Below are 16,517 nucleotides of genomic sequence, written 5' to 3'. Positions count from 1 at the left end.
GAAAGTGAAGTCAAGTGATTTATCCAGCCAAACTCCCAAGCTTTTTAGCTGTGGTTTGGGGGGAGGGGGGACCTAGGCACATAGGCCAGATGGGGGCCAAGATGGTGGATAAAGGATTGCCCAATAGCATGATTTCCGTTTTTTCCCCATTTAATCTGAGGCAGGAGAGTTCCATCCATCTGGCCTCTGCCTCTAAACAAGGGCTCAGAGTGCTAGACGACCCCTCAGCGTGGTTCAATGAGACCACGATCTGGGTGTCGTCTGCATAGGTGACAATTCGAACACCAAATGGATGGACTATCTCCGCTAAGGGCTACATGTAAACATTAAAAAGTGTGGGGCTCAGGGCAGAGCCCTGGGGGATCCCACAACTAAGTGGCTGCTTGGTGGATGCAACCTCTCCTTCGAAGACCTGAAAGAAGCGCTCGTCCAGGAAGGAGGTGAGCCATGTCAGAGCCGTGCCTGACACTCCCATCCCATTAAGTCGATGTAGTAAAGTGGCATGGTTAACCGTGTCAAACGCGGCGCTGAGGTCTAACAATATGATGGCTGCTTTTCCTCCCCGGTCCAGCACAGTTCTTGTTTCCTCGGTCACTGCCAGCAGGGCTATCTCAGTCTCATGTTGGGGACGAAATCCTGTCTGGGAGGCACATAGCAGATCGTTGGATTCTAAGTATTCTACTAAGATTTTGTTAATGTGCTTTTCGAGCAATTTGCTCATCCAGGGCAACAGGGAAATAGGACGGAAATAGGACGGAAATTAGCCAAGTTGCTTTGGTCCAGATTGGGCTTTTTTAAAAGAGCCCTGACCGTTGCACATTTCCAAGATGTCGGAACTGTGCTCGAGATGATTGAGGTGTTAAGAACATCAAGAATGGCTGGACGGATTAAATCAATGACCGAGGTGAGGAACTGTGGCGGTGCTGGGTCTCTGGGGGGATCCTGAGGTGACTTTGGGAATTATTTTATCTAAAGAGACAGGGTCTAGGAGGGTAAATTTTTCCAGCATGCAGGCAGCCGGTATGCTGGGGCTCCCTATTGTGGCAGCATCAGGTTCTATTCTGTCAGGGGCAAAAGATGAATAGATGGTCTGAATCTTCTGATAAAAGAAAGTTGCTAGGTTATTAAAATGAGTAAGTGCCCCATCTAAAGGTGTTCGCTCTGGGGGATGGGAAATCAGTGACTTGGCTATCAGGAAAATTTCCTTAGGAGCATTTGCAGCTGAATTAATTTTAGTTTCATAAAACCGGGCTTGAGCCGTCTCCATTTCGGTTTTGTAGAGCCTAATTACGGCTCTGTAGTCTGCCTTCGTGTGCTGTGAACAATCTTGTCTCCTGATCCTTTCTAGTATACGGCATGATTGTTTCATGTCCCTTAATCTGGGGGTATACCAGGGGTCTTTTTTTTGCCTTTTTATAGAATGCAAGGGTTCCTTCGGAAGGACTGATTCAAGGGAGTTATAGATCCAGTAGTCAAAGTTAGTACTGGCTGTGTCAGGATTAGTAGCCTTCGTGGAGAAGTGTGGCTCACTGGTTAGAGGAGGCACACCCTGATGCAGAGGTCAGACCCGGGACCAGGGTTCAATTCCCGACGCGGCAGGGTCTTGAGCTCAAAATATCCACAGACTTGATAATTCTCGCCTCAGTGCCTACTCGAATCATAGGTTCACACTCTGCAACTCTGGGCAATAGCTTGCTTAACCTCCACTATGGCCCCACCGCGATGGGATGCCTGGTCTTCACCTTGGGGATGCCCAGTAGGGGCTATCTCGCAGGGAAAGCCAGGACGGGTTCCCAAAGCAAGCGCTAAGAGACCTGTCAGTGATTTGGCGCTATATAAGTCGAAATTAACATAACAGAGGTTTCAGTTCAACAAGCGCAGATTCCCATTTGGTGGTAGAAAGTTTAGATCACTTTCTACCCCAGTGTTTTTTAGGTTCTTGGGCAGGGGGGGAGTTCCCCGTTACCCATGTAAGGGGTATTAAATAGTGGTCAGTCCAGGGTAATGGCAGAGGCGTTTCGGTATTTAGAGTGTCAAGATTGCTATACACATGAGCTAAAAGATGGCCCTTAGTATGTGTTGGAAGGAATCCCTTTTGAGCCAGATCAATTGCTTGAAAGCTCAGATAAAGACTATTGGCTGCGGAATCAAGTGGATCGTCTAAATGCAAATTTAGATCACCCAGCACTGTAACATTCGCAGAAGTGAGCGCTAAATTGGCGGCTAGGTCAGCCATGTTCGAGATAAACTGACCTAGCGTCCCTGGTGGTCAATAGACCAAAAGGCCTGTAAAGGTGTTTGTAGGGGATAGTTCTAGCGAACATGACAAGCTTTCACAGACTGATGTTGTGGTAGGGGTGATGCAACATTTATACCATTCTCTATAAATGATGGCTAGACCACCTCCTCTGCCCATATTACGGTCAGATCTCTTTATCGTATAGCCTTGTGAGACTGCCCATACAGTGGCTGGGTCGGCTTCCAATTGGAGCCAAGTCTCTGTTAGGAAGAGTACTGGCTTGTGTTCTTCTATTAGAAGGGCCAACTCTGTATGGTGTTTGGGCAATGATCTACAGTTGAGGAGGAGCATCCTCCATGTGCTATAGGTGGGGTGTCTCCCTATGGTGTAGAATAGAAGTTGTGCAAAGGCCAAAGAGAGTAAGAAGACCAAATCAGAAGTACAAATCCCCTGAATGGGCATATATTGTCCTACCTCCAATTGAAGAAGTAAACAACAGTCAAGAAAACTTGAGGTGCCCACAGACAAATGGGAAAAGTGAGTAAAGAACTGAGCCACAAAGAAAAGTGGTAATTGATCAAGAGGGACAAAGTAGAAAGTGAATCTGAAATTCAGAAGGGGAAAAAGAAAAGGGGCATTGTAAGTAGAAAGAAAATGTAAGTGACATTAGGTCGAAGAACACTTGTTAGAAGAGAAGAGGCTTATAGGTGACATAAGGTTAAAGAAAATCTGTTGGCAAAACTCGCTGTGAAAAAAAAAATGGTGTCTGACGATCATAAAACGAAATGTTTATTTTTAGAAAATGGTGCAGGATGTGCCTAATATGTACTAGTTTATTAATACTGATATGGATAATTTTAGCTATTATTATACAGTTCCAAGATAATTTAGTGAAATTGAAACATAATGTGAGTTCAAGTGAGAAAGATGTGGAATCAAAACCGAATAAGCAACATGTATATAGGCCAGAATTACATCAAGATAGTTCTATTAGCGATTTTACAAAAAATACATTTTCAAGATTGTTAACTGAGTATGTTAGGACAATGGACGCCAGTGACTGGTATGTATGTGTGAAATTACTTGCATCTGTTTCTGAGGGGGTGACTTACCACTTTCCACTTACATATGGAGTCACATGTAGTATGATTGCAAGCTTGTTTTATCAAACAGGCAAATTAGAATATCATTATTCCAATTCAAATGAAGTGTTCGCGAAATTGAAAATAGATAATGCACTGAATAAGAAAAAGCCTGCTACAGTTATGGGAGAATATTTCTTAGACGTAGATGAGTTAAGTCACGACTATGCGTTTAGAAATAATTTAACATGAACTATGAGAGTAGAAGAAAAGGAGTTTTTAGATATGGTTGAAGAAAGACGAATTGCTATATACGTAAAGAAAAAGTGAAGCATGAAAAAGCAAAATATTGGACATTTAATGATGAAAATATTTATGAAAGAAATCTGAATGTAGCAATAAACATAGACACTCCATTGTTAGGGAAATTTTGTATTAGGAGAGACAATACCATGTATGACAATTATTTTGTGGGAGAAAGTCAATGTAAAGATACTTATCAAATCCAAGGGGGATGGGGATTTAAAGGGGGAAATGATCCTGTTTTTCCAGGTGTGTATTTTATCTGTGGGAACAAGGAGTATTATAAATTACCTGACCACTGGTACAGGACATGCTATGTGGGTTTGGTTTTTCCTAAACATTTTCATGTAGATAGAGGTACTAATGGAATTCATGAGATAGGTAAACCTTTATGTCGTAGAAAAAGAGAGAGTGTTGTAGAAATAATAGGTGATGTTTTTGGAGCACTGATACCAGCAGTGGGAATATCTTTCAATGCAAATAGAATTCGAAGATTGTCAACGATAGTAGATCGTTTGTCAACAGACACAGCAGGTGGATTCCTAATGGTAAACACTGAAATGATTGCTATGAGAACTATGGTAATGCAAAATCGTCTTGCACTTGACATTATATAGGCAAAAGAGGGAGGAGTTTGTGGGATTTTGAAGGTACAGCATTGCTGTACATACATTAAAATTCAAAACATTGAGAAATATATTACAAATATTACAAATTTGCACAGAGATTTTGAACCACTGGAGGTCAATGGTATTCTTGAACGGCTTGGGAAAGGTTTTACAGCAGTAAACATTGGTTTCAAGAAATAGGTAATTCAAATATAGGTAAAATACTAATTCCAGTAACAATGATAGTATTAGTCATTTTAATTATAAGGTTATGTTGCATATGCAGAAAAAGAAGGAATGTTAGAAAATCATTGAAGAAAATGATTCAAGAAAGACGACAAGTTAGTGTTGATTGCTATTGTGGGGCTATGTGACCATTGAGTCTAGCCTAATGAGAACGTGGGCTGGTAGAAGCAGGTTTGGGAGAGATGTGATAGAGCGATGTCGTGAATATCTCTTTGGCTTGTCTTGGCACAGCTTGTATTGTGGCTTAACAGCTTGTTGACTGTTGCGTAGATTGGTATTAGCACTGCTGGCTGCAATTCCATGGCTGACGCTGTTGCTGTTGTAGCTGTTACCAGCTAGTATTACAGTGAGTGTAGCTTTGGCTATGGCACCTCGTGATTGTGATGAGTGCGCTGCAGGTGAGGAGAGGGGGAAGGTACATGGATGGTGAGCACACAGAGAGAGAAAAGGCATACTGGGGCCTAGCCCAGTCACCTCCGCCTCTCTGTGGTTCAACCCTAGGGCGTTGGCTAGAACACGACCACCACGCTCATTATGACCAGGCTTGCTCTTGCTGAAGCACCTCACTTGCCAGAAGTACATCACTACATCTGCTCCACTTAGTCTGCTCTGAGACTTTACGATAGGCGATAAGTCCTCTAGTCCTGCCCCTTAGGCATGGGGCCTATGTAACTTCTAAGAGTTTCTTAGGAGGTTCAACGAACCGCTGTCAGTGAGAGGGTGTATACGGGGTACTGGGTGCACTTTTTTCGCTTTCTCCTTGGTGCTGGCTCGGACTGGCCCTGAGCAGCTTACTTTTGTGCTGCCTTATGTGCCTTATGCCATCTTGTGAATGGCATTGCCCTGGCCCAGCGCCTACCAAACTGGTTGGCCTGTCGACATAGGGAGAGTTGCAATACCTTCAGTTGGTGGAGCTGGTCAGGACAGCTGAACAGATGGGGGTGACTTGAAGACAGCGGGCTGGCAAGACTGACGAGGGAGGCAAGGGGATCAATCAGAAGTGAGCAAGATCAAGCAGAAGGCGTTGATGCAGGGGCAAAAAGCAGCAATGTGCTGTTGAAATGAGCTGTAGAAGTCGTGGCTTGGAGACGATGGCTTGCTCTCAGCCGCAACTGACTCACCAGGTGAGGTGACACTCCCCATGATCAGTGGAGCAGTTCCTTAGTGCTTACTTCAGCCCAGATGCCTCATGCACAGCTGCTCAGTCCTGGACTAGTGTGCGCCATGCTCTGTGCTCCCACTCCCTCACCAGCTCTACAACTGCGGTGTCTGACAGCAGTGGCAGCAACACAGTGAAAGGACTAAACAAAGAACTAATGATAGTGGTTCCAAACAGTTATTCTTTCTACTGTGTTAACTTCTTAGCTGAGGAGTCTACATCAGAGCATGGCTCATTCTCCCTAGCAACAGAATACCCCTACTGATGACACCACTACCCTGACTGCAGTACTAATATACCTTTGCAGGTAGGGAGAAACCTTGTGAAGATGCAGCCAGTGTGGTTGGGTATCACAAACTGTTTCGGACCATACACTGAATCTGACTGGCAGTGATCCGCTGTCCCAGCGCCCCTAACCTGAAGATATTAGATGAAGTTTGATACCAGCATTCCACTAAGTTACACTGAACTGGACCTGCTCAAACTGTTCGCGATTTTTGAGCTTCGCCATATCAAAAGTATTGCCTGAATCGCTGTTGCTATGTTCCAGACTTAATGAACATTTTGCCTGAAAGCAGGCCTCTCATCTACACCAAAGCGACTGTGGGACTAAGACACAGAGTTCTGATGATGTACTGAGATACTTCAAAGTTGTTGGAAATCTGTCTGCGACTACAAACAAGCATTTGCAATGCAATAGGTCTCGCATTGGACAGAGTTTGAGCTATTGGCATTTTAAATGACAATGCCTTTTATTTATATGTTTTGAGAACTTGCAAGCAGTGCGTAAAGAAGCCCTTTTTACTTATAGTCCATGCTTCCGAGAAGCAAGGCTGGCAGTAAATAAGGCGCAGTTACTGACAGCCTTGCTTCTCGCAAGCAGCGACTATAAGTACAAAGTGAGTGTTTACACACCGCTTGTAGGTTTTCAAAACACATAAATAAAAGGCATTGTCATTTACAATGCCAAGAGCTCAAACTCTCACAAATACGAGGCCTATTGCATTACAAATGCCTGTTGAGCTCTGAGATTTGGTGGCAGCAGCCATAGGAAGGCAGTATGTTTCAAAAGCAGGAGGTAGGAGGAGACAGCTGCAGCCAAAACAGACCTCAGTCTTTAAATGCACAACAAATGTGACAAGATAAGAGCAAGATGTTCAGCCCTGTTTACAACAGATCTCTGTAAACCACGAGCACTGGTCTCGACGGCTCAAGCTAAAAGAAAGAAATAGTGATCTAAAGCTCTGAGTAACAACACATGTAACAGGGGCAGTCTTGCAAATGGGCAGAGCTTTTCAAGCCCACATCCTGAATACAGCAGGTCTCGCAGAGACAGTGCAAGCGCTGTCAAGGCGAGACCTAAAAATTAAAGAGCTTACTCCAAAAGCAGTGGTATTGAAAGGTAAACATGCTGAACGAACACACTGACGTACCCTAATGTCAGCTGGCGCTGCCTCTCATCCAGTCTTGTGGCTGCAAGAACAGTGATCCTACAGTGCACTAGAGGTCACCCTTACCCCGCCTCTTTGTGCTGAGACTATCAACCAACAGCCCCTTACCCATGGATTCTAAGTTTTTGAATAGCAAAGACTATTTTGGGAATTTGGCCCATCTGAGCTTGGATTACGAATTTGCTGTTTGGGGTTGGAGCAAGCTGAACGCCCTGTTAACATCCAGAGTTTGTAACCATTGGACCCATGTGCCTAGAATAAACAAGGACAAAAATGTCTTTTCTCAACAGTCAAGCACCCTGTAGTGATGTGGACTGTCTGGTTTGTCCACAGAGCTTAAATTGAGCCAGTGGTTTCTGCTGCTCAGCACCTGCACTTAATCATCAACACTGGCTCTTTTTAAGTGCGCCAGTTAAAGGCACATTCATTTATGGTAGGCACTGGAAGATTAAGTGATTGGTCCAGAATTACTGGATGTTGTGCCAACACTCGAACCTGGTACCCTAGCTCCAAAGTCGGCAGCTCCGGCCATTACACCACATCATATCCCCACTTTCATAGTTAGTAGTTTGTTCTGTTTTAGGCAGCGCTAAAAGGAGAAATGGGCTGGTGCATGTTGCCTCCTGACAAGAGCCGCGGCCCTAATTCTTTTACAAATTAACCACTGCCTGTGTGTGTAAGGAAAGGGAATGAGATGGTGACGTGTTGTGTCTGTGTGGGCAGAGTAGGCATAGTGTAGAATCTTGAGTGTGGTAAGGCACAGAATGTTGGTGTCTGTGTGCTGCGTGAAACCTGGGTGTTGATTCCAGCTGGAGGGAGAATGAAGCTCTACCAGGACCTACTTGCTGTGACTGTAACATAAGAGACAAGCTTGGAATTAAAAACGTACCTCCTACTTGAAGGGCTCCAGACTGTTGTATGAAGCCCCATGCCCTCAAGCTATGACCTCACCTCCCTAAACCCCCCCCGCCCCTTACACAACCTCCATAGACATTTTCAAATACAAACTATGGTTGAAAATGAAAAGTTAGATGAAAAAAAGATCAAATGACCTTTACCTGCACGTACTGTTTTTATCTCCTCTAGTCGAGCTCCAAGCGAACTGTTCCCTGAAGGATGAGTCCAGCCTAAAGTTGTGCTCATGCCCCCTCTGCTGCCTGACAGTTGTATGTCAAAATATCATTAGAAAAAATATCATTCCATTGGGTAGAAATGTTCTATTGCTAACTTCAATCGAGTGGCATTTTTGTAAACAATATTTAGAATCTATTTTTGTCTATATTTTGGTTACGATATTCTCGTACCATACCCTATCTGACCACCTACCCAAAAAGGTACCCCAAACCCCAATCTGCAAAAGGAAGCTAGAGGAGCTGTTCAATTCAGCTGCAGCAATGGTGTTGGAACAATTTGTCAGTGAAGTCATAGGGGTTGTGAAAAATGGAAGTGTTACATAGAGTTTTACAAATAAGTCACACCCTTTGCCAGAAGAATGATGAGCGAGAAGGTGTGTTGTCAGTGGTGCACTTTGGAGCATATTGTCCGAAATATATCACTAAAGCATGATGTGCTAAGGTACTCAGGTCGTGGCTGTAATTGGTGCAGTAGGTGCAAAAGCACCATGGCCCAGAGCCCTGAGTACCATTGAACCCTGACAATACTCTATTTTAGAACCCAAACGGATGTATGACGGTACCACGCGTACTTTTACAACACGTACCGTTACAATGCTACTTTTACCACGCAAGTCGTTACAACGAATTGCGTGGAGGGGCGCTGGATAGTAAATTTTTTAATTTACTATTCCAACTCCAGTCCCCGTGGACTCTAGGGAAGGAGTTGGATAGTAAATTAAACTATTTACTATCCTGGAGCGCCCTCCAGCGCAAGTCGTTGTAACGAATTGCGTGGTAAAAGTAGCGTGGTAACAGCACCGCGTTGTAAAAAATGCGTGCTAACCGTTGTATACCAACCCAAACAGCAGTCAAAGAGTCATTTTCCTTGCTCATGGGCCCATGGCATCCTTGCTACTCTACCGAGGGCATTGCCTGTTACACAGAGTAAATTTTCCATTGAAATAGCCTCCTGAAATGTAATCTACATTTGCATCGCATATGCAGCTTCACTACTAAACCTTATGTAGCACACACATTATAACAAGTGAAAATTCGATTTCTGTGCTTACTTATCATTTGCGCATCACACAGAGTAGTTTCGTGGTTTGCCTTGATCTTATCAAGTCAAGTCAAATGATCTTTATTCGGATTGTAAAACATCCATAAAAGTACACATAAAATCCAGCAGAAGTAAAAACACAAATAACATCCCACTTGATTACAGATTCATAGTGATATACAGCTTTATCATGTGCAAAAATGCAATCAGTAGTGCAAAATATGCAATGTGCAATAAGCAATGTGCAAAGTGTGCGTAGTGCAAATATTTCAGTCAACTAACAAAGAAGCACAAGACCGTACAGCTGCTTTAAGAACGCAGCTCACTCTGAAGATGGCCTCATCCGTCTTTAACAATAACAAATCTTTAAAAGCTAATTTAAAATCAATCAGAGTGTTTTTTCTACAGTACAGCATTAGAAAGTGCAAAGTGTGCATTCTATAAAAACCACAAAGAAGATAAAATGAAGCAGACTTTGTTTACCGCCTAGGTTACAGGGACAGCTTAGATTTTCCACGTGTTTGTTAAAGCCTAACGGGAAGCTGAGTACATTTATAATGCTTCCGTCCCTGAACCGAAATAGCAAACTCCTGTTCCACCTGCCTAGCTTTAAGCGGAGATAGCCCTGAGGCAGGGCAAATGGTTTATCACTTGGCTCCATGAGGGAGATGTATCTAATTGTAGTAGGCTTTACCAAGTCACGCCTTAGCCTCTCCTTACGGTAGGAATTGTAGAGGGCCTTTTTTATTAGGTTCTTGTGCGTGTGGTCAATCAGTTGCGGGGATGTACATAGATGACCCAGCCCCACACTCGATAAACTGTTTTCCACAGCCTTAAACCAAGGTATACAGTTAGCCCTCTCACAGTTTAAACAGTCCATAATGATATCACGTAACAGGGAGGCAGCAGGATTACGCCAGATTTTTATCCAGAACAGTGGGGGTCTGGACCTTATGAAGTCCTCTATATAAAGGAGGTTTAGTTCCCTGTGACAGATGTAGGTTGGTGCACTAATGACCCCCCCCCCCCCCCCAAAATCTTCCGGCAAAATCTATTTTCTTCAGTCTGTAGTTGGGTGGAGTTAGAATAGCCCCACACCTCAGCACCATAGGTTCCTACAGGTATACATTGTGTTCTGTAGATTTGTAAAAATGACGCAATCACGTCTGCCTGGTTGGGTTGGCAAAGGGAGGTCAGAGAATTTATAGCCTTACTCATTTTGTTCCTTCCCTGGGCAACATGTGGTTGCCAAGAGCCAGTGTTGGAAAATAACAAACCAAGATAAGGGAAAGTGCAAGTGCTTTTTAAAATATTGTCCCCTGATTGAATATGGCTTATTTTATAGCTTTTAGGGCCGCCAGACATTATGAATGATTTTTTAAAATTGGTGCAGAGGCCCAAGTCTGCCATATAATTAACAAAACCCAAGATTAAAATTCGCAAGGCATTGGGTGTGCAGCCCATGAGGACCGCATCATCCGCAAAGAGAAGTGCAGGGACAGGTTTGCCATTGACTTGCGGAACATCATTAGTTAATTTGCCCAAAGAAACACTCAGATCATTTATGTACAGAATAAAAAGCAGGGGGGCCAAGACACAACCCTGTCTGACCCCCCTGCCGATTAAAATATCATTAGAAACTTCTCCATCATTATTAATACGGACACAAGCTTTCAGGTCGCTATGAAGATGTGCCAAAAAATAAACTAAAGATTCATCTAAACCATAATTCAGCAGGACTGTCCATAAGCGGGAACGGTTAACAAAATCAAAGGCAGAACTTAAATCCATAAAACCAAAATATACATGTGATTTTTTGGCGATCGTATATTTAGCCATAAGCAGGTTTAGGTTCAAGCACTGCTCCACCGTGCCCACTTTACTTCTAAAGCCTAGCTGTCAGGGATGTAAGATGGTATTTTCTTCCGCCCAAATGCTAAGTCCGTTAAAAAGGACCCTGCCTAGGACTTTTAGTGTATTGTCAATTATTGATATGGGGCGGTAGCAGCCAGGATCAAGTCTATCGCCTTTTTTAAATATTGGTACAATGGTACTGCAAGACCATGTTTCCGGGACAGTGGTGAGGGATAAATTATTGAAAACGTTACATAACAAAGGTGCCCAAAAGTCTGGTTCAGATTTGATTTGGTCGATGGATAGGCCATCTGGACCAGGGGCTTTGTTACCAGTGCTTTCAGTGATAGCATCCTCCACCTCCGACAACAAAATATTTAAAGGCTTTATTGCTGGGACGATTTCGATTGGGTTGCCAGACGCAGGAGCATCGTAGATCTTAGAAAAATGGTCAACCCACACATCCCCTGTTATATTACAGTTGATAGGGGAGCTATTGGAACCCAGTGATCTAAGATTCTTAACGGCCCTCCAAAACCCTGCAGCGTCTCGTAAAGCGGCTGTGTGGACAAGGGAGTCCCAGTGGTCTTTTAATAGCTCTTCAGATCTAATTTTTAAACAGTGTTTATATCTGGATCTCAGAGTCCTTACCAGGGACGGGTCACGCGGTGCAGCAGTGAGAGCAGCCCTAAATTCCCGGTTAGCTTTAGAGCATGAGGTATCAAACTACCTGGGATTGCTATTAATATGGGCTGGGACAGGTTTGGAAATTTCGGTATTTATTGCCTTACAGAGCTCACAAAATGAGTTAACGATATCGAGCCCCGGGCTGGAGGTTGATAGACATACCGAGACTAGAGTAGGATGTTTTTTGATGACTCTAGCCAGGACATCCTGGTTGTCTATCCCCTTCCAAGCCAACTTAGCCTGTCTGTCGATGCCGTTAGGTTTTTAGCCCCGATTTCTATTCTCTTCCTCAGGGTTTTGATTGATTTAAGGCGAATTAAAATTGGATAATGGTCACTATGCTGGTACAAAATAGCCTCAGATTTCAATAAAAGATCCTCGAGGAGGGATGAAATAAATACATAATCTATGATGGTAGAACTCCCACGCCCGATATAGGTAGGGGTGGGTACATTATTCACACCAGTATCTAATTTCTCCATTACATCAACTAAGTCACGTGTTGCTAACAGGTCTAATAGTTCTTCTCCTCTCCTGCAGGGTGGGGTTCTAGGGTGGATGTGTGCGTTAAAATCGCCTCCCAAGCAAATGCCATCAAATCTGCCATGTTTTTGGCCATCCACAACTTCATCAATGAAGTTAAACAGTTTCAAAAAATTATTAGGGTGGGTTATGAAGTAATTATTGTAGAAGTTAATAAGACATAGCTTTAACCGGCCTATATATTTCAACGCCATGAAATTATTGTTATTATTTGGCAGTAATTCAGTTTTAACTCCAGCTGTAATTTTAACCCAAATTGATAAACCCCCGCTGGGGCGACCAGTAGGAGGGGAAGGGACAATCAGATTATGACAGCTGTAACCCTCAAGGAGTAGGGATCTTGTACACCATGTTTCCTGCAACATTAAAACATCAAAGCTGGTTACCCAATCAGTCCAGGACTTTATATTCATTTTAGCATTGAGGCCAGCAATATTCCAACTCAAGATGGATAATTCATCGGAAGCTGTGGTAGAAGTATGACCCTGGGCACCTTTTGTGGGGTCAGGTGACAACCTGCACCTACCAGGAGAATTTGGCAGTGTTACAGTGGAACAGATATGTGAAATACCTGCGAGGACTTCCTTATTAGTATGATCGCTAGCTGGGGTTTGAGCTGAAGTGTCTAATGGTCAGTCCAAGCTACATGTATCCGCTAGTGCGGAGTATCTATTAAAAAGTGGAAAAGACGGTGGTGCTGGAAAAAGTGGAAAGGACGGTGGAACTGAAAAAAGTGGAAAGGACGGTGGAGCTGAGAAGAGTTGCCTGGGTGGTGGCCAATAAAAGTAGCCCAAGGGCAAGGGAGTGACAACAGTAGATGGTCCCGGGTGAGTACTGTTGTGATTAAGTATGTATTTAACAGTACCAGGGTGCCTGAAATTTAGAACGATGCAGTCTCCATTAAGGTCTTTGCGTGAGGGGCCGACCCAACTCACACGATGGGCAGAATTTCGTTTGAGATGTCATGACCTCCCCCCTTATGCTTGGTCAGCCAATCAATACACTTATTGTTCAGCTGAACCCAGGATTCACCTTGTCCTTCCTTGAGGGATGGGACGCCTGCCAATACTAAAACGTAAGGGCAGGCGTCGGGTGGTAAGTGGAGGGCAGGTTCTTGAGATTTTCTGGATCTGCTGACTGCTGGTTGTTCATTCCTGGCATTATTACTGCTTTGGGCCGCAGGTTTTACAGTAGTTGTGTTATGGCCCTCCTGTCGTGTGCCGTTGGATGTGATGGTAGTGTTGGGAAGACCGGCAACTATGAGAGGGGTGGGCTTGGCTTCAGTAGCATGTTTAATTTGCCCTGTGTTGGTATGCTTAGGTATATTGTTGGCTGTTGGGGTACTGCTGGCAGGTTTGGGAACGCCCTTCGTGCTGCTGCTAGTACTAGGCGCACCACACAAGATAGCCTTATTAGCAAACTCCAGGTCTTTCAGAAGGCGGTCACCCCTGAGATGATCAAGGCTGTTTGCCCCTTTCCTTTTTACCTCTTCCTTTTTGACTAAATTTTCTAATTTATCTAACCTTTTAAAAACAATATTAAATTGCTTGATCATTTGACATTCTAGTTGTTTAAAAATAGTGTCTACAATTGTCTCAATGAAATTCCCATTGGGCTTGGGTTGAATGATACTTTCAGTCAAAAACTCAGTCTGTGTGCCCAAGGAATTATGATCATCAATGGAGAGGGTTATGGGAGAGGCCAATTCAGCATTGTGTGGAATTTCAGTATTAATAGTTTTACCCTCAGATTGTTGCTGTTTCCCTCTGGTCCACATGCTCTGCGGGGTTGGTTGGTTCTTATTGCGGACAGGTTGCTTCCTTTTGTTAACAGTAGATTTCAGGGGACCCCTTTTCCTTTTGCCCTCGCCAGTTTTATTGCTTTTAGATGGGGATGAGGTAACAGACTGTACAGCACAGTCAGGCTGAGAGGCAATAGTTATGACCGGACTGCTGTCCCCAAGCAGCGTTTCCAACGATTTTACCATGGTAGAGAGTTTCAGGATGGTGATTGCTGAAGATAGCGGGAGATCATTAGGAGGACTTGCTTGGGGTGACTGCAGGTCAATGGTACTGCAGCCCAGTGGCATCCTCCTTTCCGTGTTAGCTATTTCCTCCTGAACCATTATTAGGGCATTTTCCAGTAAACATTCGAAAGAGGGGGCTGGTGTAGGGGAACTAACAGGAGCAGGCGTAGTAGGCATGTTATTACGCTTCCCCATGATGAATGAATTATCCCCAGCTCACCTCTTGTTGCAGATGGTAGGGCTATGGCCCAGCCCAGCCTCTTCTGGCCTCTGAGGGCCAAAGAGGGCCCGCCCTTTGCCCAGACTAAGCCCGGCGTTGCCCGCATGCGTCCCGCGTGGTGGGAGGCGTTTGCTGTACTTATGGCGCCTCCGGGCGTGTGCTGGAGCGTCACACCCTCCCTTCGCCTGCTGGGAGCTGTAGTCCGCTGGCCGGGACTACAGCGTGCGGTGGGCGTTCGGCGGTGGACAACAAGCGGCAAGCGGCTGCAAAGACCTGGAGCCGTTTCCCCCACGGCGGTGTCAGGTTCCGCAATGTGGTTCCCAAGAGCGCTCGGCGCTCGCTGTACTTATGGCGCCTCCGGGCGCGTACTGGAGCGTCACACCCTCCCTTCGCCTGCTGGGAGCTGTAGTCCACTGGCCGGGAGTACAGCGTGCGGTGGGCGTTCGGCGGTGGACAAAAAGCGGCAAGCGGCTGCAAAGACCTGGAGCCGTTTCCCTCACGGCGGCGTCAGGTTCCGCAATGTGGTTCCCCTTGATCTTATATAAATTATTGTTTCCATCACGTATTACAAAAAAAACCAATGTGCCGGTTTTAAACTTTTCTTGCTGTGGATATATTCTGAAATATTTGAAAAGTTCATGTATAATTATTTACATTTTGTTGTGTGTTAGAAAACACTTGACACCCTTCACCCTTTTCTTTCATGCTTCCTGGTCCCTAGCAATTTTTTCACTTGCTTTGCTTTGCAAATTTCTCTTACTTTCCAATCAAGGGAAGGAAAATTAAACACAAACCTCCATGTTAAAAAGCAGCCGATTTCCAGAAGACCTTGCAAGAAACTTGACCTCTGTTTCTGAACTCAGAGCAAATGTGGCAAGATAAAAACAAAAAGTATAATCCTCTTTATGATTCTATGATTCGTTCTCTTTCTGAACTCCTGGAATGTTATCTTGGGGGTGATGTGGCAGCTCTCGCACCATTACTTCCAACGCCTGTGAGTCGAGGTCAGCTGTCTAGTGACTGCATATACATAAATAATGTTGTTGACTGCTTGATCAAACTATCTACGTAAGTGAAGGCCGCTTTGAAGGACCAATTTTCCAATTTACACTAAGTAGCCAGGACAATCATGAACAGGCAACATACCAAGTCTTCATTTTAAAATGGGCATGTGGTATCCGCAACTGAAGGACCTGGCCTGGCACCTTTACTTTGGTCTTCTAACATTTTGTCGCCAAATAAATGTAGTGAGGAGGTACATGCAGGAAACATGTAATCAAAGATGATTTATTCAAGCAGGTAACATGTTGAATAGTTCAGAGCAACAAGTAGTTAAGTTGTGAAGAAGAGCCCCATCAGGAGCAGCCCATGCTCAACTGTCACTTCCAACCTCTCTGTGTCCCGACATTCCGAGGCCTATCATGACTCCAACATTCTATTGAGCACAGAGCACAGGCACTGGTTGAGCAGGAGGTTTAACATACATTACATTACAAATGCAGGATACTACAATTTCCTTTTCTCTCAAGCATAATTTCTGTTCTGAGTGACACTTCCCCTCTCTTTCCCTTCCTATCTGTACCTCATTGTTGCCTCTTTAGCTGTCTTTCCGTTCTGTCCATAACATTTATATTTTACTTCACGGTTGCCAAACATTTTCTCTGTTACCCTCAGTGTCTCTCGTTGCCTTTGCGTCCTGCTTCAGTGTATCTCTTCTTATGTTCTCTTATCTTAATTTCAATCTCCCCTTTCAGGCTCCGACCTGTCTTATCTTTACCATTTAATTCTCTCCTCTCTCCTGTTATGCTGATTAAATCTTCACTTATTTGCCCGGCACAATGGCAACGGGGTACCTCGCAACAAATTCTGACGAAATGTGTAAGTATAAATTAAGCATTTAGAAATTTATAATCAGAAATACTAT

Source organism: Lissotriton vulgaris, chromosome 7 (genome assembly GCF_964263255.1).
Source record: "Lissotriton vulgaris chromosome 7, aLisVul1.2, whole genome shotgun sequence".
In the NCBI taxonomy this organism is placed as follows: Eukaryota; Metazoa; Chordata; class Amphibia; order Caudata; family Salamandridae; genus Lissotriton; species Lissotriton vulgaris.
Note: the sequence above shows the minus strand (reverse complement) of the source record.